The 25,998-nt window shown below is 41.0% G+C and overlaps 1 pseudogene; it reads right to left on the reverse strand.

Annotated features, from left to right (window-relative positions):
- The window catches only part of LOC133797512 (putative cyclic nucleotide-gated ion channel 13), a 49,185-nt pseudogene extending 27,438 nt beyond the window's left edge, over nucleotides 1-21,747 (reverse strand).
- Nucleotides 21,748-25,998: the final 4,251 nt, after the last annotated feature.

Genomic DNA, 25,998 nt, shown 5'->3' on the forward strand with positions numbered 1-25,998 from the left:
ACCTTGTGACTAAGTTTTCAGTGAGGCTCAGACTAGGGGACTGTGCTCGGGACATCGGTTCTTGGAAAGCTCGGGACATAGGTAAGAAAACTGTTGTACCCATAGAGCAGGGCGGGGCCCTATAGTTTGTGTTGCAAGGCATGACCCTATATGATTGTGTTGCAGGGCGTAGCCCAATTGATTTTATTTTACACGTGTTTAAGTATTTGCTTAGTTATGTTATGTGTGCATATATGTGAATGAACGGCAAGAGTCGGGAACGGAAAAGGCCGAGAACGGTGAGGGCCGAGAACAGCGAAGGCCGAGAATGGCAAGGCCGAGTACGGCAAGGGGCCAGGAGCAGCGTTTAGCATGCGGAGTGCGAGTTGCTAGGGCGAGACCCTATAGGATACCTGGGATATCCTCACTGTGTAGACCCGAACCCAGGGCCTGGTAAAGCACCTGGGATGGCATAGCCGTATGTGTTTAGCCTGTTGGCGGTTTGATTATATGTTGAATGAAAGATACACATATGTTATTTGCTTGTGTGAGTTTTCTTGCTGGGCTTCGGCTCACAGGTGCTCTATGGTGCAGGTAAGGGCAAGGGGAAAGTCGACCAACCATGAGTACAGAGAGCGTGAGGCGATGCGTACATGTTTGGCCTGCCTGACTGCCATAGCCAGGGGTATTTTTGGGAGATGTCTGCATTAAACCTAATTTTGTCCTTTAGTCGACTTTAATTATACTTTTGAGTTGTAAATATTTCTAATCAATATTTTGAGATCCCAAATGTTAAACACTATATAAATTTCAATGAATGGATATATTTTCTAATTATGTGACTTTGTTTATGGTTTAACCACACTTTTGTCTTAAAATCTCAATTAGCGAGTTAATTGCACGTTTTCAAATCACTTAGTAACGACTCTAAGGTAGTAGGGCATTACAGCTTGGGTTGCTCGGAGGTCTTAGGCTTCTTGTTATCATTCTGGTTACCATTGCTTCCAGCCCCGTTACCGCATTTTCATTCTTGCCCCCATTTTTACTTCCTTCTGCAGGGTTGGTGGTTTTCTCAACACTTGTTTTCTCCTACACGACAGTTGCCTAGGTAGGATTATCCACCTTCCGTTCAGCTTCCTCTAACTTGATAAATTCTTCTACCCTATCAAGGAATTCTTGAGTGGTGCGCGCTGACTTCTTCTTCAAGCTACTCCATAATAGACTTTTTACCTTGACTCCAGAATTGATGGATATCAACTTATCACTAAGAGATTTCATCCTAGTGACTTCCCGCATAAAACATTGAATGTACTCCTTCAAATGTTCATTATCTTTTTGTTTTATGTCTACCAGGTCATTCGACTCAGTGGGAAGGGGTGTTGCTGAGGAGAATTGGGAATTGAATGTGCGTACAAATCCATCCCATGATGTAAGCGATCCTGGTGGTAACTTAAAAAAACCACTGCTAGGCAATTTCTAACAGGGTGGCTGGGAAGATCCTGCACCTAGCATCATCTCTAACCCCTTGTAAATCAGTATGTAGTTCAAAGTGATGGACATGAGATATTGAGTCCTCCAGCTCAATATACATTTTCCATGTTGGCATTTTGAATTTGATAGGTATGGGCAGCTGATTAATACGTTTTGAAAAGGGGGAACCTCTCTACATTTCCATTTCAATATCTGTTAACTTGGGGGCTGTCAAGTCCCTAACCATTCAGGTTAACAAATCCAGCTGGGCCTGGATGTTAGGGTTTGCGGCTGTCCGGGGTTGTGTCGCATTGTGGACCTCATCCATTCTCGAGTCCCGAACAGGCTCAGGCAGAGCTACGCTGTTTGAGTCCTGATTTTCCTTGCTACGATTAAGGGTCTCTTGAAGGTCTTCACCTCCCATAGGACCCATTCGATTGAAAACAAAGTTTGGCCAAGGCCTCTGCCCAGCATTTTGATTGTCTGCTCTTCCTGGTACTAGAGGTACTCCATGGAACTCTCCACCTCGGGGTGGTTGGTTGTTAAGGATTTCCTGCCCTTGTGGGACAAACGGTCATTCGGGCTGGTTACCCCCTGACCTTGGTTATTATGCTGGAAAACTTGGCTGGCTGCCTCATCTTAATCTTACCCATCAGCATAATAGGGTCTGAATGCAATACTGATTTATGGTTCCTCCCTTCTGGGTCTTGGTCGGTACTCTTGCTGTTGTCTGTACCGACCAGGTTATTGCTGGTAGTTTTGGGGTTGAACGCTCCTATTATGTGCTAGCACTCGGTGGTGGCCATCCCGACCCGCATCATCCAGATTTCTCACTCGGCCACTTCCTTGAGATCTTGGCCGAAAATTCCCTGCTCGGTCCAGCCCCATGTAGTGCTCAGGAAGGACCTATTCATCAACTAGCAGGGGGTGCCTATTATTGTTGGCTTGGGCCCCCCGACCAGATCGATGACTCCTAGTCAGGCCATGATTTCCTTATTGGGGTCGAGTTTCTAGTTCGTGCATGACACCTTCACCGAAACCAAAGACAAGAGGACATTGTTGGTTATGGGCAGTAGTTCCAACTGCAGTCCCCACACCTTGGGTTTGCTACTATTGCATGTAATCGCTAATAGATTCAGCAGCCTCCCATCTGGCGTTCCATATCCTCTTGTCAGGCTTGAATCTCCCATGCATGCCGGTCTATCCACTCTTGAAAATCCCTACGATGCTTCTCGAATTCCTCGTTAATTGCCTACTGAGCGGTGGCCTGCCCCTGGTTCATAGTAGCAATCTGATCCTGCATTTGTCCCATGGCCTTTCTTATTTGTTCTATCTCGGGATCTAACCCTTCAATAACTACATGGGGCTCATACCGTCCAAAACTCCTAGCCTTTGGTCCTTCCTGATTGGTACCCTTTGCAGCACCTCCACCAGAAGTTCCTGCATGGGTGATTCCAGTAGAAGCAGCAGCTCTGCGTCCTAGGGCAGCAGGCCCAACGATTTGTCCCCCGACACCTGATGGGTTCCTGGGCGGTAAGTTTCCTTGTTTCCCATTCAAATTGCTCATTGAAGGTACTTGATGAGAGGTTTCAACCTCAGGCTCTGGAGGATCATGGCTTGACCTTCGGGTTGAGACCACCATCCTTACAATAACAAAAATCTAATGTGATTGTCTTGAGTTCAAATCTCAGCGAGAGCACCAAAATGTTGACTGGTTTTTTTGTCAACTAAAGCAGAGTTAAAATAATTAATTAGAGAGCTTTCATTCGGACGATCAATAAACCACAAATAAGCCAAGAACCTAATAACTATGAGCAATAAATGATAAAAGACACCAGGAATTATAGAGGTTCGGCCCCGAGAAATGGTAATGACCTACTTCATCTTTAATTTGTATTGATATGTAAGGTTTACACAAGATGACTAGTGAAAACAGGTACGATTCTAAGTGTAAAAACAATACAGAATGGCAGAAATCACTGCTAAGTGTTCTTAATAGGCTGGTCGGTATATTTCTGGTGCTAGTCGGTAGGCTTAAAAAATCTGAACCCCATCCATAGTGGTGGAAGACTTGTATTTATATTGTCCCCAATGCCCAGGAAGTTGTGCCTTCACCGCAACTGCTGCAAAATATCCATTCCTTTTCACGGGTAGTTATAGTCCTATTCCTTAGAATTTTGACCGAGTTTTCAGGTGAGTTGTTAGGCGTGAGGAGGATGTAACTAACTTCATCTGACCAGGTATACCGAGTTTCTTGGAGAGCATACCGAGCAGCCTCTTTTTTGGTGAGTATACCGCGCAACTATTTTCCTGGTGAGCATACTGCGCAGTAATTGTTATTCATTTGGTAAGTGTGCTCTCTCTAGCTTGTTTGACTATTGGATGCCTATGCCACGTGTCAAGAATATGATGATATGTGCCCACAATATAATGCCACATGTCCAACATTCATGTCGTATCAACTGTGCATATTTTTGGGATAAGACCTGTAATTTGAAATTGTATATACTTTGGTATCCTGGACCCAAATTTGGTCAACAAATTTTATCAATATGACCAAACTGTCCTTAGTTTATATAATTAAGTAATTAAATTTGAATTTGAAATCTATATAATTGAGGGTATATTGATAAAATTTTATTAGTCAGGTTTGAGTCCAAGATACTAAAGTATGTACGATTTCAAATTACAGAGGACCTAAAGGGCAAGGAGTCACTTCATGCAAAACCAATGGGGGATTCTAGTGGGGGGCTAGATCTGAGAAGGCGTTGGGCACCTACAACTTGAGGGTCAAGGACTAAGGAGGTCACAAGGGTGGTTGTCGTAGGTGGTGGAGCATTAGGCAATGGGGGAGACTAGTGGGAGGCGGCTTCGCACGGGGTCAAGAACAAAGGGGTTTCTATTTTTTTACCTCTTATGGATTGCCATTTGTTGAATGGAATTTGAACAAGATTTGTCTGTATTAATTGGATTTTAGTTTAATTTTCTATTTCATGTTTAATTATGGCTAGATTTATGGGGTTGTATCTTAGTTTTTTTAAGGTTGGTTGTATAGCAAATTTGAGTTTGTATTGATTTGGTAATGGATTCGTATTATGGTTTTGAGTTTAAATTTTTTCTTAGATTTCCCAAATTTTGACAAAGAGGAAGAACTCGTGAACAAGTTATATGAGTTTGGGCAATGGATTTATTGCATATGGGTCTCACTGAAAATGTTGTTAATCTTGTTTAATTTTTGTTTTAGATTTTTAGATAAATAAGTTTTAGTTTTAAAAAAAAAATATATATTTATGTTTATTTAAGTATTTTTTTTAACTAAAAATATATTTTGAATTTAAAATTAAACATGTAGTGCTGATGTGGCAATGCCACATCATTAACCAAACAGTCACATCAGCATGTCATTAGCACATCAGAGATGAAAGTTAATAGAACTCCCATTTTACAATTCAATAAAAAATTTGGGTGATTTTTAAGGTATGATTGGTAAGTAATTCAAATCCAATTTTATAAACTCAAAAACTTAAAATAAATGAGACACACCATAATTCTTGATTGGAACATATTTCCAAAAAAAAATCTACACAGGATTCCAATTTTACGTTATAAAATTGAAAACAATAAAATATTATTTTTTCCATTTTCAAACATTTTATCCAAAAACCCTCATTTATCCTTTTCTTTCTGCCTCACCTCACGCTTCTCCCTTTCATCCTTGGTCTCCTCCCAACGTCACTCATCAACAGCTCCCTCCCTCTCTCACTCTCCTCCGGTCACTCTCTCTCTCTCTCTAGCCCTCCGTCCCATCTTCGGCCTCTCTTTGGTGCTCCGTCTCATCTCCGGTCTCTCTCTTTGATTTGATTCATTTTCTGTTAAGCTTATTATGGCTATTGGATTGATTTTCATTTTGTAATTATTTTCTCTCTCACTGAAGTTTAGATTTGAGTTATAAGAGCACTCTCAATGTCTCAACGTGTGCTCTACTCCATTCTTTAAAATATCTCATCAAAACACACATTTTTTCTATTTTACCTATAAGTTTTACATTATAACATACATTAGCTTCTTTATATCATTTAAATATTATATCTTTAAATATATTTTATTACTTAAAGTAAAATAAAATAATTGAAAAAGAAAAAAGAAAAAAGTATATATACTAAATAGAGAGAGAAAGTTTATAAAAAAAAAAATAATATTAAAATATTATATAAAAGATATGTAAATGTTATGTAAATGTAGACATTGATTAATTGGAGTTTGTGCATAACTATTATAAATATATGTATAAAGGAGCTGATGGAAGATGTTTTTATGAGTTTTAGCTAAATACTATAAAGAAAATGTATTACAAAATATATCACCAAAACATACATTTTTATAATTTACCTCAAACTTTTACATTATACCATACATCTGTTTTTCTATTTTTTCTCTACATCATTTATATATTATATTTTTTAAAATATTTTATTCATTTTAAGAAATAATATAATTAAATATAATAGTATCACACTCATATATATACAAAATTTTACAAAAAAATATTTATAACTTGATGAATAGTGTTTCACTACATATGGAGAAATACTATTTATTTAGGTAAAAAAATATAACTTTACATCACCCATTGGAAGATTACTTAACTATTTTTTCTCTATATTATAAAGAATAACACATTTTAGCTCATCCATTGGGAGTGCTCTAATGGTTCCAAGATTTGTTTATTTTGTTACGGTTAGGAAATATCTATTTTATATAAAAGTGAGTAGATAACATAAATTTTTTGTTTTAATAGTTTTTATTTTTTAATGTTAACTTTAACGGAATATTCTTATATTTAAAAGTAGTTTGTAAACATCACTTAAGATTAAATATAATAAAATAAATAATTAAAAAAATTAAAATAGGATATTTTTGAGATATTTTACAATGATAATTATTTAAAAATAATAAATAATTAAACATATTAAAGTATGATATTTTTGAGATATTTTACAATGATATTTGTTGACGCGGTTCTTCCCCAACAGGTAATTAAGAAAATAAGAGAAAGAGATTAGTGCTTAATTATGAACCGAAATAGATAAATTATCTTTTTATGGACTGATGACACAACTGTGTTTTTAGGTGGTTCAAAGGTTAAAATTCTTCTACTCCACCAGCCAATATTATTGCTATATGCCTGGTATTCTTTACAGGGTATTTCCTTACACAATAAAATCCAACCCCTTGCAACTCCCAGGGTCTCCATATTTATAGGAGAGGACACCTGGGAGTTGGTAAGGGGGGTCATCCCGTGACCTTCTTACCTATCATGTCACTTCTGTGACATTCATGATTAATTCCTAAAACCTGACAAATAAAGTGTGGTCTAATCAATAGGTAAGGGGGATAATGGGCCGCACGGCCCAACCCAGTCGTGGGTATCTGAATACGCACGTTCATGCTGCGTGTCCGAGAATTCAGGGATATATCAGCCACATGATGTCTGATATATGCACATTTACATTGCGTGGTTGACTTTATAAAAGGTCATAGCTTCCACATCCAGCTCGTATCCCGAACTGGATGCCTTCTCGATCTGCGGCCTTCATAGTCCTGACTCGGCCCTTGAGTAATCTTGGCGAACCCTTGGCTACCCCGAGCTAAAGAGGTAGGACCTGACGATGGCAGCTCCGTTCATGGGGTATCCACGTAGCTGATATAAGTAGGTCATATCTCAGCTCGCTAATAGCCCGTTGGAAAATCAGGGCGTACATTTGCCCCCCAAGCCCCTGATCGTGGTACACGACGTCGTGTAGGGCCACAGTAGGGGCTTTTAGGCTTCTCCATGGACTCTCCATATTCCACCTTTTACGCAAGCGCCGAATACGTGGAACATCGTGGTTGGTGACGGTACGTCTTCCGAGAATCGCATTCAATGGCCTAGCCTATACTCAGCCGTCGTTTCTCCTTTCGAGTGGAGAGCCTTGGATCTCACATCAGGGCAATCCAACGGCCCTCCTCACGTGGCCTTTCACGTATATAAAAGGAGTGGCCACCTTACGCATGGGCCACCCGTTTATTTGAAAATTTTCCAAATCTCCCATCTTCTTCTTTCTTCTCACCCTTAACAAACCATCTTTTTCTCCCGGTTACCGTCTCCAGCATTCCAGAAGTTCAGGTGCAAGGGTTCCCTTGAAGCTTTGGAATCAACTACTCCGACGAGGCCCCAACCCAGACGACCCCTTCATCCTCTTCTCAACCAGAATACTCCGTAAGTCTCCTGACTGTGCATGTTTTGAATTTCTTTTTCACTATAGCCTAGGTAAATAATTCTTGTAGCTGCATGCAAGGTTTTGTTGGTTTTTTGTGGGTATGAAGGGAGAAAGCTTTTAGGTTAGGGTATCGCTTGTAGTAGAAAACCATTTAGGAGCATGGTTTATAGGGTGCATTTTCTAGGGAAATCTTCTGGGTAGGATTTTTGGTATGCTTGTTTAAAATATCCAGTACTTTGAGAGCAAAACCGGGTAGCTTAGGGGACACGCTTCACAGGCGGTTTTGCAACTCTTGCCTACTGAAACTTTCCTTCCAAGGCAAATTTCTATCCTGACCCTCCTGACACACGAATTCCGAGTAATCGGGGATCTGTTGGGAGTACAGGCGCGTGTTCATAGAACCGCGTGGTCTCACTCTCCATGGGATGAGATTACCTCAGCTCGTGCAAAGGAAACACCTCTTTTGACTCTCCCTTATGCTTAGGTCGTCTTTTCTGAAATTTCTTCTTTTGTTCGCTAGGCGACCAGATGGGACCCAAGAAGAACGCTCCTAAGAGGATCGCATGCAGCTCGTCCTCCCAACAATCCAAAGGAAAAGAAGTGATGACAGACTCCCCAATCCCTGTCTTCGGGCCGGCCGTGGAGCAGGAGCTCGAGGTGGCGCCCGATGCTTTCTTCGAGGCCGAGAGGATCGTCTCAAAGATCACTGACCAGGGGAAAGTGAATAAAATATTCCTTTCCCACAACATCGAACTAGGGAGGGGCACCTTGATCGCCCAACCTCCCGCAAAAGGTGAGCGGAGCTGCGCGCCACTCGACGAAGAGTTCGCGGCCTGGAGTGACGAGCACTTCAAGGCTGGGGCTTTCCTCCCGCTGGACCAATACTTCGCCGACTTCCTCAACTACGTGAGGTTGGCTCCTTTCCAGCTCCACCCCCCCCCCCCCCCCAACTCCTATCGTTTGTTGGCGGGGTTGAGATATCTGTTCTTGAAACAGGAGTGGGAGGTCCCCACTCCGGCAGATATCCTATATTTTTTTCTGCCTCAAGGCCAGACCGGAGCAGCGGGGGCGAGGCGACGGGTTCTATTACTTGACCCGGTTTCCAAATATGGCTGCGGTCATCGAGCTACCCAGCCACCCCAACGACTTCAAAGACCAGTTCTTTATGTCCAAGGGGTTTCGCAAATGCGAACTGCACTACTTCAACCGTCCTCGTAAGTACCTTTTATTCTTAGCTCATAAGTTAAGTATTGGTTAGCTCCCCCTTTATCCGTTTCTGACTTAGAATAATTCTGTAGCCATTTTCGCGAGGACAGACAAGTCTGTGATCCTTGGGAGTCAGTACGAGACACTGGCGGGATTTCCCCCTAGTGAAAAGGACTATCGCCAGCTCGTGACAGACGAGACGATGCTGGCATGCAAGCTGATCTCTCTAGGCCAGAATTTGGCCCTGAGGAGACCCTGGGGGCTTCCCCCAGCTCGCGAGATGAGGCCAATCCCCGAGGAGGAGGCCGCGGGGGATGAGGACGAGGAGGACGAGGTGCCCCTCGTGAGGAGGAAGCAGGCGCTAGAGGTCGCCCAAAGAACGGACGAGGAGAGGATCCAGTCCGGAGCAGCTGCAGGTCCCTCCGGCCAAGGTAACCCATATCTATTTAGGAACTTAGATAGTGCCACCGCAGACCCCCGGCTAGCTAGGTTTAATCCCAACCAGCCCGTCCAGCGCCACCGAAGCGACCTTGACCTTGACATAACCCTGCTTCATTGTGTCAACCGGCTCGTGCTAGATTACGAAAGTAGCCGTCCTAGGGGCACTGTAGTCGTAGACAACACCTTAGCCTTTAGGTCGACCTTATTTGAGGAGTACGGAACCAACCTTCGGTCATGGCCATCACTCCGGGAGGGTACTGTAGCTCGAGGTCTTAGGCAGTATGTAGAAGAGTCTAGTCTTGAGCCAAATTCAGACCCAGAGCCCGAGCCAGTTGGCGTAATCATTGACTTAGATTCCCCAGCGGAAGCTCCGGGGCCGATGGTCGTGACCATAGATTCCTCTCCTAGTTCGGGGGGTAGGATCCCTTATGATACATGTTTTTGGATTCTGTTCTCCTTATCTTTGCTGTGTTTTGCATAAATGTTAACTTGTGTATTAATAATGTCTTTGTTTTGCCAGAGGAGATGTCTCAGCCTGGGAACAAATATTTGTGGGCTAAGTTCGTTGGAGGGAGCTCCTCCGCTGGGGCTTCCGGGCCCATGGTGAAGAAACTCCGGATGGCAAAGAAAGTTGTTGGGACATCATCCAAATCCCCTGCAAAGGGGAAAGACCAGGGCTCGGCTGCCCTGGCCAAGGTACCTCCTCCTTCACCAGTGGAGAAGATGCCCCCGCCCCCTCCCCGAGCTCTGTCCCCTGCTCGGTACATGGAGGCGGAGGCCGGGACTCTGACGGCCGTAGTCCCAGATGTGCGCATTCTCGTCGATCCCCAGGCCTTGGAGAAGATTCCTGACGTCTTCCGGGGGACGGTGTATGAGACGGCGAGCTACGCCGTCGACCAATTCTACCGCGCCACCGAGAGAGACCTGTGGGCAATCAAAACAAGGAGCCCGGAGAATGTAATGGATTCTTCATTGGGAATGGCTCTAACGGTAAGCTGACTTTACCCTTTTATGATCTTTGATTACCATGCCTTGCCCTGTTTCTCTTTTTTTTTTCTACGGCAGTTGCCTCTTTGTTTTTGTAGAGTGTCTTGGCCCTTCACCGGAGCATATCCAGGTCTAGGGCCCGGCTCGAGGAGATGAGAGGCGAGCATCAGACGGTTTTGGCTGCCCTGCAGACGGCCCAACAAAAGGAAAAAGAAGCCAAGGATGCTTTGGTGGCCGCGCAGGCCGAGCTGGACTCTGCGAAGACTAGGGCCGAGGAGGCCAAGGCCGCCCTGGAAATGGAGAAGGCAGCTTCCAGCTCTGCCATGGAGGACATGCTCTACCACTCCTGGGTCTATAACTTGGACGGCGACTTCTCCTTCTTAGGAGCGGACTGGGAGGTCTTCCAAGAAGGGTTCAAAGCTCACCTCTAGCAAGAGGCACCTTCTGAGACCGGGGAGGCCTCCGCAGTGGCCGAGCAGGAGGGCGAGACGGCGACCTCCACGGGGCAGCCCGGTGGAGCCTAGGGCCTTTCTTTTTCGCACCCACTCATTTATTATCATCATTTTTTTTGGAACTTTTGTATGAGGTTTTTCCACCTCGAGACAATTGGTTTTATCAATTTTTACTTTTAATTGGTTTATTTCCTTTTGCCTCTACGCATTTTGGTCATTGCTTTGAAAAACTTAGTTCGTGTTAATTCTTGACTAATATTTTGTGCTTTTTAAGAAAAACACTGGTTAATCAATTTGAATTAACTTCTAAGCTTTATGACCTGGTTATGTCCAGGACCTTAGTTTGAAAACTTAGTTCGCGTTAATTTTTATCAATATCTCGTGCTTTTTAAGAAAAACAACGATCAATCAATTTGAATTAACTTCTAAGTTTTTAGGACCTGGTTATATCCAGGACATTAATTTGAAAACTTAGTTCGCGTTAATTCTTGACTAATATCTCATGCTTTTTAAGAAAAACACCGATCAATCAATTTAAATTAACTTCTAAGTTTTTAGGACCTGGTTATATCCAGGATGTTAATTTGAAAACTTAGTTCGCGTTAATTCTTGACTAATATCTTGTACTTTTTAAGAAAAACACCGATCAATCAATTTGAATTAACTTCTAAGTTTTGAACCGACCTGATTATATCCAGGGTAGAGCTTAGTTCGCGTTAATCCTTTATCAATATCTCATGTTTTTTAAGAAAAACAACGATCAATCGATTTGAATCAACTTCTAAGCCTTTAAGGCGACCTGGTTATATCCATGCACCATATGCCCCCCAAGTAACTAGGAAAGGGTCTTTCGTGGTTACTTGAGATTATACCCACAAATATTCACAATGAAAAACAAATATTTAATTTTCATTGCTTAAAAAAAAAGGAAATGGCTTCTAAGCCTTACAAGGGTGTTACTGATAATATCTCTTCAAATGGATGGCGTTCCAAGTTCGTGGGATTGCCCCTCCATTGAGCCGAGCTAATTTGTAAGTTCCTTCCTTAATGACCTCGGTGATTTGATAAGGCCCCTCCCAGTTCGATCCCAATACTCCATCTTTGGGATCCTTACCGGCTAAGAAGACTCTCCTGAGGACCAGGTCGCCAATGCTAAAGGCCCATTTTTTGACCTTTGAGTTAAAATAACGAGTGATTTTTTGCTGGTAATGAGCGAGCTGAAGCTGCGAATCTTCTCGTCTTTCATCAATCAGGTCGAGGGAGGCGCAAAGTAGTTTGTGGTTGCGGTCCTGGTCATATGCCTGGACTCGATGCGAAGATACCTTGATCTCGACAGGGAGGACTGCCTCACTCCCAAAAGTCAAAGAGAAAGGAGTATGACCCGTAGGAGTCTGATGCGAGGTCCAGTATGCCCACAGAACCTGGGGGAGCTGTTCTGGCCAGACCCCCTTGGCTTCGTCTAGTCTCTTCTTAAGGCTCGCCTTTAGCGTCTTATTGACAGCTTCGACTTGGTCGTTCGCCTGAGGATAGGCCACGGAGGAGAAACTTTTCACGATTCCGTACCTTTCACAAAATTTGGTGAAGAGGTCGCTGTCGAACTGAGTCCCATTGTCGAATACGATTTTCTTAGGTAGCCCAAACCGGCAGATAATGCTCCTGACCACAAAGTTGAGGACTTTATTGTTGCCAAAGGTTCAGCCTCAGCCCACTTCGTGAAGTAGTCGATAGCCACTACGGCGTAGCGGACCCCGCCCTTTCCACTGGGGAGGGCGCCAACCAAGTCGATTCCCCAAACTGCAAATGGCCATGGGGAGGAGATCATCTTCAACTCGACGGGGGGAGCTCGAGCAACTGTGGCGAATCGCTGGCACTTGTCGCACTTCTTGACATACGAGATCGAGTCCTTTAACAGAGTGGGCCAGTAATACCCTTGCCTTAAGACTTTTAGGGCCAGGCTTTGCCCCCCAGTGTGATCCCTGCAAAAACCTTCGTGCACTTCCTGCAAGATGGCTTTGCTTCGCCTGGCAGAACACATCGTAGGAGAGGTATGGAGTGCCCACGTCGGTACAGCACCCCATCTACCATCATATACCTTGGAGCCTGGTACAATACCCACCGTGCGTCATTACGTCCTTCGGGTAACTTCCCCTTAGTGAGGTACTCGAGGATAGGAGTCATCCAGGTTGGTCTGGTGTCAATCATCTCGACCTCCGCCCCGACCTCTTCTATACTTGGTTTTCCCAGGAATTCCACTGGTACTAACCCCATCGTCTCTGTCTCCCCGGAGGTAGCGAGCTTGGCGAGGGCATCTGTGTTGGCGTTCTGCTCCCGAGGTATCTGCTCGATTGAGCCTCGCCCGAACGCGGACAGTTTGACTTTTACCCTAGCTAGGTAAGCGGCCATCTTGGCTCCTCGTGCTTGATATTCACCTAGCACCTGGTTTACCACGAGCTGGGAGTCACTGAAGCACTGAACGGAGCTCGCCTTCAGCTCCTGGGCTATTCTTAGCCCGGCCAGCAAAGCTTTGTATTCAGCCTCGTTGTTGGAGGCCTTGAATCTGAATCTCAGCGCCGAGTGGAATCTATGTCCCTCAAGGGATATCAAAATGATTCCAGCCTCGGAGCCGTTCTCATTGGATGAGCCATCCACGAAGATCTTCCATGACGTCTGGGCCGAGGTGACCTGGGGCGAGTCTTCTACAGGATCCTCCTGGAATCCTGTGCACTCTGCCACAAAATCGACCAGGGCCTGACTTTTTATAGCAGTTCGTGGGGTGTACAAAATCTCGAACTGACTGAGTTCGATAGCCCACTTTAACAGGCGTCCCGATGCTTCAGGTTTTTGCAAAACCTGCCTTAGAGGCTGATCGGTCATGACGTGTATTGAGTGGGATTGGAAATACGGCCTGAGCTTTCAGGAGGCCGTGATAAGACAGAACGAAATTTTTTCCATCAAAGGGTATCGAGATTCAGCCCCGAGAAGTCTCTTGCTGATGTAGTAGACTGGTTTCTGAACCCGGTCTTCTTCTCGGACCAGTACGACACTAGATGCATCCTCTGTGACAGCTAGGTAGAGGAAAATGGGCTCTCCTGCCTTTGGTTTGGACAATACGGGTGGTTCGGCCAGATATGCCTTCAGGTCGAGGAAAGCACTTTCGCACTCCTCTGTCCATTCGAATTTCTTATTTCCTCGGAGCAGGTTGTAGAATGGTAGGCACTTGTCGGTGGATTTTGAAATAAACCAATTAAGGGCTGCCACCCTTCCTGTCAGACCCTGAACGTCCTTACGTGACCTGGGTGAGGGAAGCTCGAGCAATGACCTGATCTTATCGGGGTTAGCCTCGATTCCTCTAGTGTTGACAATGAAACCCAGGAATTTTCCAGACGCGACCCCGAAAGTACATTTATGGGGATTAAGCCTCATGCCATACTCCCGTAGTATCTTGAAGCATTCCTCCAGGTCGAAAACATGGTTATCGGCAGTCTTTGACTTGGCCAGCATGTCATCAACGTACACTTCCATGTTCTTCCCGATCTGGTTGGCGAACATTCTATTTACTAACCTCTGGTATGTAGCACCGGCGTTCTTCAGCTCGAACGACATGACCTTGTAACAATAGACGTTAGTCGGGGTCATGAAGTTGGTGTGCTCCTGGTCCGCCGGATTCATGGCGATCTGATTATAGCCTGAGTACGCGTCCATAAAGGACATGAGCTCGTGCCTCGCCGTGGCATCCACCAATTGGTCAATCCTTGGCAAGGGAAAACAATCTTCGGGGCAAGCTTTATTCAGGTCGGAGAAGTCGATGCAGGTCCTCCATTTCCCATTGGGCTTTGGGACCAGTACGGGGTTGGCGACCCAAACCGGAAACTTAGCTTCACGGATAAAGCTGCATTTCTTGAGCCGGGTTACTTCTTCTTCTAAGGCCTCACCCCGAGTTGTTCCCAGGCGCCTCTGCTTCTGGGACTTTGCAGGCACGCTCTTATCCAAATGAAGGGTGTGCATGATGACATTTGGACTAATTCCCACCATGTCCTCGTGTGACCATGCAAACACATCCAGGTTATCCTGCAGAAACTTGATCAGCTCCGCTTTCCTCTTGCTACAGAGGTTTTTCCCGAGCTTGACCATCTGTGTCAGATTTTGTGGATCGATGTTTACTTCCTCGAGCTCTTCAATAGCTTGGAGCTCGGACTTGTCCTCGTCTATTCGGGGGTCGATATCCTCACTTAGGATAATACTTTCCCCCTCGGCGCACTGAGGTTTTTCAATCTCAAGATTAGTTAAAGGTTCCTGAGATTCCTCTCCTCCACCTTGGATGGCCATCGCTAGCTGCCCAGATTTCGATTTTCCCTTCATGGAAATGCTGTAGCATTCCCTGGCAGCGAGCTGATCACCACGCACCGTGCATATTCCCGTGGAAGAAGGGAATTTCAGCGCGAGGTGGCGAATGGAGGTGATGGCCTCAAAAGCTATGAGTGTGGGTCGGCCCAAAATAGCATTGTACGCAGCGGGGCAGTCGATGACCACAAACTCAAGGAGTTTTGAGACTATCCGAGGTCCCTATCCTAAAGTGATCACTAGCTCGATCGTCCATATAGCCACTGATCCTTCTCCCGAAAAACCATACAGCATCATGGAGGTCACTTTCAGCTCGGTGACAGTCAAACCCATCTTCTCCAGTGTGGATCGGAATAGAAGATTTACCGAGCTCCCATTATCGATCAGCACTCTCCTAACCCTCCGATTAGCGAGCTGCACTGCTACGACCAGAGGGTCATTATGAGGGAACTGAACGTGGCTAGCATCTTCTTCAGTAAAAATGATTGGTTGCCTCTCCAATCGCTGCTGCTTCGGCAAATGCTGCTCGGGGACGAACTCTACTCCATTATGCGCCTTGAGTTCGTTTACGTACCTCTTTTGTGCACCCTTGCCCGTGCCAGCCAAATGCGGACCTCCCGAGATTGTGGATAACTCTCCTCCTATCACTGAAGGAGGGATGTCTTGATCGACCCGAGACCCGGGCTGACTGACCGGGGCTTCCGGAGCAGGTCGTCTTGTCAGAACCCTGTTCCGTGCATACTGAGCCAAGGGGCCGGCTCTGATGAGAGTTTCGATCTCATCTTTCAAGTGCCTAAAATCATCAGTATTGTGGCCAACGTCGTTGTGGAAGCGGCAAAACTTGGAGGTGTCTCTCTTCCCCTTCTGGTGCTTTAACTGCTTCGGCTTTTTCCAGGGGAGGCGAGCAGAGTTCGCTAGGAAGATGTTCTCCCTAGAGTGGGTGAGCTCTGTATAAGTCGCGTAGACCGGCTTAAATTTTTCTACGGACTTATTCTTCTTTGGGCCGTGCTGGTTGCCCTCGTCGTTCCCCTTTCTTTTGCCTCCACCGAACTGGTTATTCCGTGTAACGTTCTGGGTCGCTGTCACGACCTCCGTTCCCACTCCAGCGGGCTGATCAGGGACCTGGGTGGTTCCTGCAACTGAGGCTTGGGCTTCCTCCAAGTTGATCCATCCTTGGGCCCTATTCAGGAATTCATTTACTGAGCTCACTCCCTTCCTTTGTATTTCATTCTAGAGTCCCCCCTCCGACGAGGATTCCAGTCCTCAAAGCCATGAGCTTGGAGTTGTCATCTGCGTCTCTGGCCCGAGCAGCGACGTTCGCGAACCTGCTCAGGTATGCCTTCAAAGGCTCGTTAGGTTGTTGCCTCACGTTAGCCAAGGAGTCAGCCTTGACGCGGGCAGCCTGGGAGGCTCGGAATGTCCTTTTAAAGTCAGCAGAGAAAGTTTTCCAGGAGTTGATTGATTGTTTCTTGCTTTGTTTGAACCACTGTCTGGCAGGTGCAGTCAGTGTGGAGGGAAATATCAGACACCTCAGCTCAGGGCCAATGTTGTGGGCCATCATCAGGGTATTGAACATCCCAGATGATCCGACGGATCTCCGTCTCCGTTGAATTTGGACAGGTGCGACATACAGAAACCGGGTGGGTATGCCGTTGCTGCTATGCTGGGGGCGAAGAGCTCAAGCTCGTCCCCCGAATCATATTCATCTTTCTCTTTCTCTGACATGAGCTTCCTTATTAGCTCCTCCATCTGAGCTAGTCGCTCAAGGGTTTGTCCTGATTTCCTTGGTTACTCCGGGGCTGTTCAACAGCTCCGGATCCATTGTATACGTTTGGTGGGTTAACGCCCCTCCTATCTTGAGATAGGTTATTTGGGACATTCCAGCCGTTACGAACCTCGGACAGGTCTCCCCCTGAGCGAGCATGGCTGCCACTTCCTACCGGTTCCTCCCTATGAGAGTTAATGCGATCTCGCAGGTCGCCCCTAGGGGTGGCTTGAGGACTTTGCGCCGAGCTTTAGCGTTGACGCAGGTCTCCGCCAGAAAGGTCACTCCAGCGACTGCCGGTCCAATAACTCTCATTAGAGAAGCTCGGAGTCCGCCTCTGGGGGTGAGGATCTGGGCTCCTTCTGGGCGCCCTGCTACGTTGGGAGGGTCCTGCAGATGGCGGGTTTCTCCTGCTGCTTCCATAAGCTGGAATATCTCGGATAGGCCGAGGAGGAGATGGATATCTTATTGGTGACGGAGGATGCCTGACCGGAGATGCAATCCTGGTTCCGTCAGGGCGGATCAAGTTAGGTGGGGGCCTCTCGACCCTGCCTGGCGATCTGGACGAGGCGCAGGACGGCTGGTGGGGATGGGCTGGTGATGTGAGCCCTCCCCGGATCTCCTTCTAGAATTCCCTCGAGCCCTCCTGGACGCGCTCGAGGCTGGTTGTGAGCTGGGAGTTGAAGTTCGGACCGAGCGGCTATACTGTTGTTCGGCTCTAGGTATTTCTTCGAAGTTTGCCTCTCGACGGTGCGATGAGGGACTAAAGTTGGATGTCGGAGGTCTGTCTGAGCGGCTAGGCCTGGAGCGATTACCCCGGCGGGACTTACAAGTCTCGCCTTGCCTCTTTCCAACGTTAGCGTCGGTTGTAAGAGAGGATAGTCGGGCCAACACCTCCTTAATTTGCTGACTAGCTTTTGCTAGTTGGCTCCTCAGCTGAGTGTTCTCCGTCTCTACCGCCGTGTAAAAATCCAAGTTCGGATTAGGTGGCCGGGGTGCCAAACTTCCGAGGTCATCCTGGCCTACCGGTTGCTTGCCCGGCCGCTGCTGGACTTCAGGATTTTTCTCACCAGAGATGGCGGCATGATGAGCCTCCTGCCCATCATGTTGTTCCGCCTCGTTACCGTGTCTTGATCGAGTGGTCACCATAGTTGGATGTTTGCGATAGCACCAATCTAACTAGTTCTCAATGAAAGCACCAAACTGTTGACGCGGTTCTTCGCCAACAGGTAATTAAGAAAATAAGAGAAAGAGATTAGTGCTTAATTATGAACCGAAATAGATAAATTATCTTTTTATGGACTGATGACACAACTGTGTTTTTAGGTGGTTCAAAGGTTAAAATTCTTCTACTCCACCAGCCAATATTATTGCTATATGCCTGGTATTCTTTACAGGGTATTTCCTTACACAATAGAATCCAACCCCTTGCAACTCCCAGGGTCTTCATTTTTATAGGAGAGGGCACCTGGGAGTTGGTAAGGGGGGTCATTTCGTGACCTTCTTACCTATCATGTCACTTCTGTGACATTCATGATTAATTCCTAAAACCTGACAAATAAAGTGTTGTCTAATCAATAGGTAAGGGGGATAATGGGTCGCACGGCCCAACCCAGTCGTGGGTATCTGAATACGCACGTTCATGCTGCGTGTCCGAGAATTCAGGGATATATCAGACACGTGATGTCTGATATATGCACGTTTACATTGCGTGGTTGACTTTATAAAAGGTCATAGCTTCCACATCCAGCTCGTATCCCGAACTGGATGCCTTCTCGATCTACGGCCTTCATAGTCCTGACTCGGCCCTTGAGTAATCTTGGCGAACCCTTGGCTACCCCGAGCTAAAGAGGTAGGACCTGACGACGGCAGCTCCGGTCATGGGGTATCCACGTAGCTGATATAATTAGGCCATATCTCAGCTCGCTAATAGCCCGTTGGAAAATCAGGGCGTACAATAATTATTTAGAAATAATAAATAATTAAACTAATTAAAATATAATATTTTTGATATATTTTACAATGATAATTATTTAAAAATAATAAAATCATACATTTTATAACTTAAATAAAATTTAATTAAACTTAAACTCACTTATTATAATAATATCATATTAAACATATAATATAATCTAATTTCAATTAGCAACAATTTAAAAAAAAAAAAAAAAACTAGCAAGAAATAAATTTAAGTTCACGTATAATGTTTAATATTACATTAAACATATAATATATAATCTCTTGTTGTCACTTCCAAATTCAAAAACTAAAATAAGTATAAACTTAAACAAAAAATAAATAAATTATTTAATTAAAATATGATATTTATTTGAAATTTATATGATATTAATATAAATTTAATAACAATAATTAATAAATTCTATAAATAAAATTAAAAAAATGTGCATTGTATGTTACTTATATCTAGCATGTGAATAAATATATATTTTAGAAACAGAAAGAGCAATCTTTAGAAATATTGTCTTGGGTTTTTTTTTTTTTGTTATTATTGTTATCATCTATTATGCTTTTTTGCTAATTTCCTTGTGATTTTGAATCTTGGAATTTATAAACTTAAAAAAAAATGAAGTTGTTAATTATAACTCAGGTGTTGGGAATTATTTATGATAATGTTGGCAGTGAGCATCCAAGGCCAACAATTAAGGTTTATCACAATTTTTTTGTTGAACCTGATACTCAAAATTACCATATTCTTTTGAAGACTGCAGCCAATTTGTATTTGGATTGGTCAAAATGATTCATTCTGTAATTTTTAGAAAAGAGTTTTGAGTATTTGATTTTAGTTTACAGCAGTTTGCTTCATGTGTATGGTTGTTGTGGATATGTTGAGAATGCACAGAGATCTTGTGGTGTGAAATATTATGATTTATGGGTTTGCAGAGAAAAAAAATATGTTTTTTTTTCAGCCCATAAATTTTGTAATACTTAGTTTCCGATTTTGTATCAGTTAGGTTCACAATCTTTTCAAATCATATCATCTAAGTCTTAAACTTTATTTTTATTTCAAAATACATAAATAAAATATAAAATTTGTGAAACAACCTTAAAAAAATTTGGACCACTTAATTTATGACAATACTAAATATGACATTGAATTTTTTTTAATGGTTTTATAAATTAAATTAATTTTTTATTAAAAATATTCTTACTTATAAACTTTTAATATTAATAACTGAACTATCACGAGATTATCAATATTTATAATGTATATATTTATTCTTATTTTGTAAATATATATATATATATGCACATAAATAACTTTACATATAATATTATTAAGTTTAAAAAAAATGTATGAAATAAAAAGCATAAACATAATAAAAATTGAGAATCAAGATAATTGAGATAATATAGTTTAATTATAAAATAACAATGTAAGTAAGAATGTTTTTTTAATAAAACATTAATTTAATTTATAAAAATATTAAATGTTTTTTATAATGTCATGAAAATATTTTGTTCGATTCACCATTTATTTTATATTTTAAAAAAAAAACAAAAATAGTATTTAGAGATAATAAATGATACGATTTGAAAATATTGAAGACATAATTAATACAAAATCAACTTTTGAAACATAAGTGTTACAAAATATAAAAAATGAGGACTGCAGCTGAAAAATATAAATATAAATAGAATATTTTTATATGTGTATAATAACTAGTTAAATTTTGAAGCTTTAAAACGGAAAATAATAATTAATGAGAAGTCAAAAAATTGAAACAAATTCAATTTCATTAATACATATTATCTTTCTCAGTTATATTTTCAAATTTCATATCATTCAAAAATTTAATTTTTTAAAATTAAAAAAAACAGTTTACGAACAAATCTTATTTTTTAAAACACTTTTTCACACACAAAATTCATTTTTCATTTCATAACACTCCCAAAAAAAATAAGGCAACTATAAAAAACTTAAATAGCCTAATAATGATGATGATGATGATGATGAACAGCAACTAACTATAATGATTGGTACAATTTCACGGTGTAAGCAAGATGTGATGAAAATGCAGTCAAATAATTGTGGAAAATTAAGTAACAAATATATAATATTAGAAGCAGATTTGGCCGAAGAATCAAGTAAAAACTAACCTTACAAACTCAATTACCTTATAGTCCATAACGTGGGGCAAGATTGCAGCGCTGCAAAATGGCCACTTTCAAGGGTAAGATTAATAAGAAATGAAAAGTGAAAACAGGACACGTAGGTTTATGCAAGAACTCATTCAAAATAAGAGCCATGATGAAACATGTTTATACAGATTTCCATGACCATTTCTCAAAGAAAAAGAAACAAAATCTCAAAATTTGACTTGCTAGGAAATTGAGCCATGCAAAAGAAGTTCGATAGAGTTGTGCTTATATAATGATTCATAATACAGAAACCATTAAAAAAAATCCCACCTTTAAAAGATCAAAGTTTGTTGCAATAGAACTCAATCAAAGTTCCCAGCTTCTTGATTTCACAATTCCTTCCGAAGTTCCTACCCATCAACGACCTGAAATTGTATAGGGAAAAAGTAGTCTGTATAAAGGGATGCATAAAGTGAGTAACTAATTTCTTGTGGAGCGAAAGGCAGGGAACTACCAGTAGAAGTTGTGTTTCTAATGCAGTTAATCAATACAAGTGTTTTAAAGAGAACGAAGCGTCTAAGACTGAGATGATATGATATGATAGTATCAATAATTATAATTTTGTTCGGTACACCACAAATGGATTGGCCTTGAGAAAGAACATTGATTCAAAAGAAAAGATGCCAAAAAAAAAAAGAGGAACGCTAATCACGGACAAAAGTTTCAACCAGTTGTTATGTACTGACAATTGTAGATGCTATTATTTTAAGAGTTATGGGCTTGAATTTATTTATTTTTTATTTGAGACAAATTGAATTTAACTTTTGGTATAAAAGTTTAACTTGGTAATGAATAAAATGGAGGCTAAGGCAACTTGGGGGGCGGCTGCAATACAGCAGCCCTTATGCTGTGTCGGTACCCACGGTCTCAATTTGTCGGAAACAGAGTTGAAATAATTTACTGCATACGCATTTATTTTATTTTATACGTATGTAAAAGTAACTGTTTTGAACTATGTTTCTAACCCTATAAATTATTTCAAATTTTAAAAATTTTTACAAGAGAATCACTATAATTAACAATATACACAATCGTAGCAAAATTGATTAAAATACCCCCAAATGGTATTTTTGGGGTGTGCTGTACAGATACATCATTTTGAAGTGTTGCATCATAGACACCCCAATAGGTTATTTCAAAGTTTACTATGAAGCTTATAAAAAAATTACCACCGAAAATATGGATTTTTATTAAATAACTCATTTTTAAGTTTATTATGTTAATTTTAATAATTCGAAAAAAAAAATATAATAACTTTAAAACTGAAAATAAAAACTGTATTTTTTTTATTTATGGTTTTTGTTGAGAATTTTTTTTTCAAATATGATAATTGTAATAATTTTTTTAACAAAAATCATAAATTATTAACAAGAGACATGGTGCAAAATGACTCTTAATAATGTGTGAAAGTAAGTAAATGTTCATGCTTTTAATTTTGTAGTAAAATAACCTAATGATTTCTTTAATATTACATATTACCAAATATGTCCTTTAACAAATTATTATTTTATTCTAAATATTTTAATATTATGATATATGTATATTAGTTTTGTTTAATTAATTTTTATTTTAAAGTTATTTTGATTTTTTTTCGTTTTTTATGGGTTGTTGAATGATATATCATACCACAAAATATATATACCGAGTTAAAAAATAATATACCACTTTTTTTATGCTAATTGTTGCTTAGTCTTTGAGTTTTTAAGTAACTTATTAAGTTTTTAAGTAATTTTTAATTTATTAGTCTTATTGTAGTTTTATAGATTTTTGTATGTTTTTATAGATATTTTATTGTTTTATGTTGTAATTTAATTATTTAAAATTAGTATTGTTAGTTTGAACATGATTTTATTGAAATTAAATGTTATGTAAATTAATATTTTTATAGAAGTTATATGGTATATTTTATTAATGAAAATATTTAATTTTAATTTAGTTTATAATTATTTTGTAGAAAACAATGTTGTATTTTGTTTATTTGGAAAGAAGAGGAAAGACAAGAAAAACAAGAAAAATGAAGAGAAAAGTTGCATTTTCAAGGGAAAGAAAAGAAAAAAAAAATTGTATTATTGAAATACCAAAGGAGCCCCTTCGGCCCATGCCCAGCTGGCCCACAACAACCTGTCACTCCAGCTTTCACCCAGCAGGCCCACGAGCCCAACAATCCCAGCAACCAGCTCTACCGTTCCCAGCCGAAGCCTTCTCCAGCGCCTGCCCCACCTAGGCCTGTCTCCACCAGAGGATCTAGCACAGCCATTCGGCCCAGCTGCAAGCCATGCCCCAACATGTCCAGCTGCCTCCAGACCCAACGCCTCACACCTCCCAGCACCTGGCCCACTCCAAGCAGCCTCCAGCTGCCCCATTTCGGCCCAGCACTCCCAGGCCCGCCTGCCTCCATTTGGGTCATCCAGCATCAACTTTTCTCCTCAGCCAGCCCATGGCCCAAGCCTCCCAAACTTGCTGCCAAACTCAACACAATTGGGAGCAATTTTTCTTGAGCCCAACAATGTTTCCTTGTCCCCTTGGCCAAAAATGCCACATTTTTACCCAATTTTTTTACATATTTTACCTTAAAATCATCATTACACCTTATAATTTACCTATATTTGTCATATTATTATCAATTTAATTAATTTAAATTGATTATTTTAATACTCTCATTTTTGCTATAAATAGGGAATTTTCAAGACCATTAGGGGAGCTTAATTTTGGAGGAGAGGTCATACCACAAAGTTTCTACACTTTCAAACCTCTCTATTATCTTCATCTTCTTCTTCTTTTGGTTAATTTTCTATGTATTTTTAGAGGAACAATTTGAGGGTTTTCCTCCAAATTTTCCTAAGTTATGTTTGTAATTTTTTTGTTTGTATTTTCTATTCTAATTATGAGTTTATAATCTTTTAAAGATTATTAAGGTTATGATGAAACAATATATAACTAGATAGTATTTAATTTGTATGTTGATTTCTCATTTTGTGCAACAAAGTTTATGGATTTTTCTTTTTCAAATATCTTCTTTCATCTTAAATATCATGTATTTTTTATTATTAGCACATATTTACACTTTGTTCTTCATTACTGCAAAAACATAATATTCTTTGTATAAGATATGTCATTAAATTGTACACATCCAATGCTTAGAACAAAAATATTATGTTTTGCCTTATAAATAATGTTATTTGATTTTTTGTTGTTTCACATTAAATACTTTGAAATTATACTTTTTGAAAAGTGAAGAAAAATCTTATCTTTTTAGAAGTAATTTGTGCTTAAAATTATAAATCTATTTGGAAAATGATAGTTTGATTTATTTTAACTATCACTAAAACTTGGGAATCAATGTACTTATAAATATTATTAAACTTATATTTTGTGGATTATAATACCTTAATAATCTTCTTTTACTATCTTGATTTCTACTAGTAATTTATTTTTATTTATTTTCTTAAATTTCTTTATTATTGTCTCTTATTTGATTTTCTTGTCACAAATTCTCATCAATCTTTGGAGCTAGAGGTTAGAATTTATTAATTTTTATTTAAAATAATTTTCTTTTTTATTTTAAACAACTCATTTGGGTTCGATCTCGTGCTTACACGAACACTATATTTCATATACGATTTGTGCGCTTATGAGTATAAATTTTTAAAACATACCCGTTTTGGGTCTATTATATTTCCCCGAACATAAATCATTAATTATCACCCCCAAACACCAATTAAACCTAGAATTGAGCCTAGATTTCTTATCCATACAACTTAGGCGTCATAACCACTTAAAGACAACTCTATAATCCTCACCAACACTCAAAATAAAACCAAATTCAACCCTCATGCAAGCTTCCCATACACAGGTGAATTCAACAGAAAGATTAAGTTTAGGAGCTCACCTCTATACTAAATTCGACTTTGAGCCACTTCTCAGCACAACAAGCTTCCAATTCTTCAAAGATCTTAGCCTAAAATCCTCAAAGTGATCAAAACCTCCAAGCTTCAAGAAAGGGAGAGAAAATCGTGAGATAGAGAGAGAGACTTAGGAAGAGTTCTGTTTTTTTTCTTTCTACTTAATTATGGTGTTTTCTCAAAGCCCCTCAATTGCCTAATGACCATAATGTCCCTGTCTATCCTAAGCCCCTTAACGCCTCAAAGGGCAACCCCGTCATTTTCCATACCCCGTTAATTCCTCGAGTGTTCCTATAAATCCCCATTTAATCCCAATATAACCAAATAATTGCTAAATTACTACCCGTTACCCGGTAATTCCCGAACACGTATTATACTCCCAAAATAGGAGGCTCCTCCCGAGCCGAGTATTCGACCCTGTTGTGACTATTTAACTAAACTGCTCTTGGGACCGTCTCAGATCGTGCATCAAAGATATATCACCACCCACTCGTGGTATCAATCGCAATATACACATATATCACATTTATGCCCTCAACGGGTTAAAATTACAAATATATCCTAATAACCAGATGGGGCCCACATGCATATTTAATTCACCTAAACATGCATGTCTAATCACATAATCATTAAATTCACATATTAGCATAATTAAATCAATTATTGCCCTCTCGACACGCTAATCAAGACCCTAAATCTTATTAGCAAATTTGGGACACTACAGTATCCCACACCATCCAAGCATCTCTTTGTTGCTTTGCTATGATGAGAGAAATATGATTATGCATTGCTTTCAACTTTGTTTACTCCCAGACCAATAATTTGGACCATTATTCTCACTAATAACCATATTAGTTGTTACTCAATTAACTTCTTCGCCATCATCATCTTCATTAAGCTCATTAGCTGATTTAACTTCAGTTGATGAAGGAATCAAGAAATGGTTAAGATAGAAAGCTGAGAAATATGTTAAGGGGATAAGGGTTGGAAAAGATCAGTTACCACTAAAATAATACCAATGATTTTGTAGTCTT

The sequence above is a fragment of the Humulus lupulus genome, chromosome 8 (genome assembly GCF_963169125.1).
Source record: "Humulus lupulus chromosome 8, drHumLupu1.1, whole genome shotgun sequence".
Classification (NCBI taxonomy): Eukaryota; Viridiplantae; Streptophyta; class Magnoliopsida; order Rosales; family Cannabaceae; genus Humulus; species Humulus lupulus.